Genomic DNA, 4,685 nt, shown 5'->3' with positions numbered 1-4,685 from the left:
TGTCTTAACGATATTAGATCTCTAACAATCGGTGCGTTTTGCAGCAAATTAGGTGGCACGGGGAAGAAGAATTCTTCTCTATAAAACAGGTGCCTGAATAGGAACAAACCCACTAGGTAAGCTCAGATTCCAGCTCTTGTCCGCACTTATGGTAACCTAGGGAGCTATCTAATGGATTCTCGTGTTTTCCTGTCCCCTGAAGGTTCAGTTCCTTTAATATAAGGATTCATATAAACTCCTTTCTGTGCTTGACGTTTAAATCAGTGACTGTTGGAAGAAGGGACAGGAATCATTGAAATCAACCCAGGAAGTCTGTGGGTTCCCCTCCCCCCACCCCGCCCACACACTCCTGTTTTCTCATCCCAGATTAAGAAGTTGTGCCACCTGACAATGCGCTTTTCTCTTACAAGTCTCAACACCGACGGTGGGATTCTCTTTCCGCTGTTCTCTTCCAGCACCTTTTAAAAAGAAGTCAGTTGTCTTCTGGGGGATTTGTTTCTCGGATTTTGTTGGGATAATACTGAAATAAAACAGAATTGCCTACGCGTATGGCGAAAACTGCAGTTTTAAAAAGAGTCACTTCGGAGCAGTTTTAGACCTATTCTTATATGCAAATGCAAGGGATTGGCTGGCTACTGGACTGTCTAGCTGCCAGTCAAGTAGCTTGCAAAAGAACCCTTTGCCATCTTTTAATGCAAATCAGGAAAGTTGTGTGGTGAGGGAGCAGGGGTTGGGCGGAGTGTTAAAAACCCCTACCAAAGAAAATACCACTAAATTAAAGCAAATACTATTAAGAATTAATTGTCTGTAAAGATTCACAAATGAAGTTTTTCTTTCACTAAAACTCTACATGCTACAAAGGAAGTAAGTCTTCATGTCGTCTTGAGAACGTTCCATGATTCTTCCAGAGTCTGCCTATTGTCGGAGTCTGCCCAAGCTTCCCTTTTATCTTTGTACTCTTCCAGTTCCTGGGACAGACTGCAAGGCATTCCTTTCTTTTTTTTTTCTTTTCTTTTTATTTATTTATTTATTTATTTAGGATTTCTGCTTCCTCCCCGCAACCGCTTCCCATTTCCCTCCCCCTCCCCTGATCAAGTCCCCCTCCCTCATCTGCTCGAAGAGCAATCAGGGTTCCCTGACCTGTGGGAAGCCCAAGGACCGTCCACCTCTATCCAGGTCTCTTAAGGTGAGCATCCAAACTGCCTAGGCTCCCCCAAAGCCAGTATGGTGCAGTAGGATCATGGGATGTACTCACTCATATTTGGTTTCTAGCCATAAATAAAGGACATTGAGCTTATAATTCATGTTCCTAGAGAAGCTAAATAAGAAGGTGAATCCAAAGACAAACACATAGGCATGCTCATGAATATTAACCTTCATCAGGCGATGAAAGGAGACAGAGACAGAGACAGAGACCCACATGGGAGCACCAGACAGAAATCTCAAGGCATTCCTTTTAAGCGGCTAACGCAGCAGCCAGCAAGTTAACTTCCAGGCGCGCGGTCCTAGAGCTGGCCAGACCAGCCACAGCGGCTACGGGGCGCCTTCCAAAAAATCAGGGCCATAGTTGGCCCGTGTGCAAATAAACCCCCTCCAAGTGCTACTTCCAAATATAGGCTCTCCGGTCACCAGAGGCTGCGCGGTCCCGAGCACGGCCCTTCCTACCCGCCCACGCCGCGCCCTGCAAGGCCCACATCTGGAAGCCAAGTCGTCCACGGTCAGCTCGTGGGAATGCCTTCCCGCAATGTTCAAGAACCGAAATTTTCTCTTTGAAAACATTTAATATATTTTAGGCCTCCGCTGAAATGCCTTGAACAGCCCATTTTGAACCAGAATAATTTAGTCTGACAACAGATTCTTCCTCTGTTCACAGCCTTCCCACAAGGAGGAGCTGAAATCCGAACCTCTCGGCTGTGATTGGATGCTTCTAGAAAAAGCCAGGGAGAAAACCCCTCCCAGTCCAGAAGAGCTCAGTCGGGCAGGGAGCCCGGTGACTTCAGAGGCGCCCGCCTGTCCCCCGCCGCACCTGAGCCGCTGCGAAGCTGTAGGACCGCCGCCTGGACCGTATAACGCCCGCGCCCGCCCGCCCCACCATGCCGCGCTCCTTCCTGGTCAAGAAACATTTCAACGCCTCCAAGAAGCCCAACTACAGCGAGCTGGACACACACACAGGTAAAAATACGATCTGCAAATCTGTGCACGACCGAACCGCGTTTCCACTGCTTTACTGTGTACACAGTGGGCTGCTTTCCTTTCGGTGCTATACTGAAACAGTCCTTCCAATCTCTGGATCACCTAGACTAAGTTTTAATTCAAAACTTTTGAGTTCTTTGCTTACAAGGAAAGCCTCCTTCCGGTAGTGCAGTGTGGTTCTCAGAGGCGGTGTATCTCTCACATTCCTTGGCTACATCAACCCAGCGCCACTCAAACAGGTGGACAATAGAAGTCCCTCCCGATTGAGTGTGTGGGTTATACTGAGCCCAGCAGAACCCAATAAGGGAAAGCAATAGGAAGAATTTCATTTTGCTTTGAAGTTGTCAGTGTTCTCTCTACCACCTCTTTATATGCTGAAAGAGGGAAAATTTGCAAAGTAAATGTTCATGAATAAATATTTAGAGTACAAGCTATATTCTGAAAGAGATTAGCAGCAATGATGTGAGCAGATGAAGAATCCTTAGAAACTCCCATGGAGAATAAACTTAGTATTTTTAAGGGCAAATATTATTTGATTGGCATTACATCTTGTTTATGTCCTCCAATAGTACATCACAACTGAAATCAAATATATCTAGAACTTTCCATATATAAATCTTTGCATTGTCCATTACAAATAGTCATAGGATCATCAATTTGGCTTTTGGCTCCCATTAAGATTTTTTTCATTTTAATAATGTCTTTCAATTTTAAGAAACTGAAAAACATAATGGAATGTACCTGCTATTTTATTACTAAAGTGAAAGATAAATTAGGATATCTGGCAGTTCAGAAGAGTATATATAAAAAGTCCTCAAAACAAATAAATTAGTAAAATTTATATAAGGAATGACACTAAACTTAAATGCCTCTGGATCGTACATATATGCATTTCCCCTTCATCAATCCATAGGATCAATCAGTGGTCAGAGCAGTATTCCTGAAACATTGCTTAATAAAAAATAAAAATTCATTGCTTTTCACAATGTACCTCTATACCTATGAAAGAAATATAGTATAGGTTAAGAAACAACCCACCCTTACATTTAGCCAGTAATGAGTTAGTGTACTCCTTTTGTCAAAGAAAGAGTATGTGAGGACTATAATGATGAACAAAGCAGGTTCCTATTCTAGAAGTTCCTTTTAGTATAAAAAGAAAACAGCATAAATATTACTAAAGCAATAATGGTGTTAATAGCATAATATAGATGAAGATCATGAGAAAATTGATAATATAGTGAGTTTAACATGGATGTCTTGTGTTTGGAGACTACTCCTAAGAATGTGACCTTTTAGTTTGAATGAAGATTAGCAGAGGATGCTTTGAATATCAGAGAAAAAGAGATCATGGCAAAGTAATGCTTACAGATGAACAGAATTTAGAATATTGGGGAAATATTTAAAAACAACAGAAATGTCAATGGCATTAGAGATTCTATGAAAGGGAAACTGAAATTAGACGAGGCCATTGAATTAGGCCAGGTGACACAATTCAGACCAGGAAGAGAACCACTGAGACTCTATGAGGACCAGACAATGCCATAAGAGTGGTAATGTGTTCTGTGCTCAATAAATGACTGTGACAAATCCTTCAGTTCCAAGTTCCAGATATTGGCCAAGATGTTGAATTGAGTAATGCCCTTGTTTTTAAATAAATAAACACTAAATCAGAAATTTTTTAATCACTAAGTTCTAATCCTTAAAAAACTCCATACACATAAAAACTATGGATCAAAGAAAGTGAGGAAAGCAGTCACACCCATATAATAAATATTAGATTAAGCATTTTAATAGGTCTAATTGTAATTCAGTGTTCTTTTTATTACAATGTTCTATTTATTACACTAGAACACTAAAGTTGTGCTTTCCAATATGAGACACAATCAATGATTGGCTATTGGCTGTGAAATGTTGTTAGTCTAAAGAGAATTCATGACTAGTGAAAAACGGACTTTGCTTTTCAGATTCAGTATACAAACAGAAGGGAAAAATAATTTCATATTGCTTAAATCTTCAAAGAACATATCCTGATGTATTAGGTAAAATAAAACTATTTTATTACTATTAACTCTTATATTTTTGCTTCATTTTAACTGACAATTATAAATGTTAAGTCATATATATGACTTGTATTATATTCTAGAGGCACTGTTATGTCTGAGAGGAGACACAGACCATGCACAGAAACAAATGGTAATAAATGCTGTGGGACAATGGTTTTACTCTGTAATGTTTGTCTCTTTTACTTGTTTAATAAAATGCTGATTGTCCAGTGGCCAGGCAGAAAGTATAGGCAGGGTGACCACATAGAAAGTATAGGCTGTTCCGTGCTCCCCTGTCCAACCTTCCTTTATCCCAATCCTCCTGCTTTCCCAAGGCCCGACCTCCTTCCCTTCTAACTTTTCTCTTCCCATCTCCCCTTACCCCCAACCCACCCCACCCCAAGATCCCAATTTTCTCCCCGGAAATTTTGTCTACTTCCCTTAGCCAAG

At 41.1% G+C, this 4,685-nt stretch overlaps 1 long non-coding RNA gene across 1 annotated transcript; it reads left to right on the top strand.

The window, feature by feature from the left end:
• Window positions 1-1,713: 1,713 nt before the first annotated feature.
• On the top strand, window positions 1,714-4,386 carry LOC121446234. The gene is made up of 3 exons (XR_005974046.1): window positions 1,714-2,172; window positions 4,158-4,232; window positions 4,337-4,386. It is a non-coding gene; the product is annotated as an uncharacterized LOC121446234 (long non-coding RNA).
• Window positions 4,387-4,685: the final 299 nt, after the last annotated feature.

The sequence above is a fragment of the Microtus oregoni genome, unplaced genomic scaffold (genome assembly GCF_018167655.1).
Source record: "Microtus oregoni isolate MIOR12 unplaced genomic scaffold, Mior012 000000F_ref0000247, whole genome shotgun sequence".
Classification (NCBI taxonomy): Eukaryota; Metazoa; Chordata; class Mammalia; order Rodentia; family Cricetidae; genus Microtus; species Microtus oregoni.
The sequence above is the reverse complement of the archived record's forward strand: the minus strand, read 5'-3'. Positions and strand labels throughout refer to the sequence as shown.